Source organism: Egretta garzetta, unplaced genomic scaffold (assembly GCF_000687185.1).
Source record: "Egretta garzetta isolate BGI_Z169 unplaced genomic scaffold, ASM68718v1 scaffold219, whole genome shotgun sequence".
In the NCBI taxonomy this organism is placed as follows: domain Eukaryota; kingdom Metazoa; phylum Chordata; class Aves; order Pelecaniformes; family Ardeidae; genus Egretta; species Egretta garzetta.
In genome coordinates this window covers 231,454-231,735 of record NW_009260671.1, presented here as the reverse complement: position 1 = coordinate 231,735, position 282 = coordinate 231,454, and positions in this window count along the sequence as shown.

Here is a 282-nt window from a genome sequence, read left to right as displayed (position 1 = left end):
TTTTGCCATCAATGAAATTCGCTCCTGGCCCTGTTCAGTGCTGCAGTTCCTTCCCGCCGTGGCCTCTCCCGGGCACCTCTCGCCGTCCGCACCCCGGAATCCCCTTGGGTGCACCGTCGGGGGGCACCTGAAGACTCCGAAGCGGCTTGCGGAGAGCCAGGAGCTCCCTTGGGCAGCAGAGGAGCGGGGTTCCGTGTCCCCCCTGGGGCCGGGGAGGGGCCGGGGAGCTCCCCGGGTTTGGGCAGTCTCGCCTCCGCCGAGGCCCCCCCCCTTGCCCGGAGC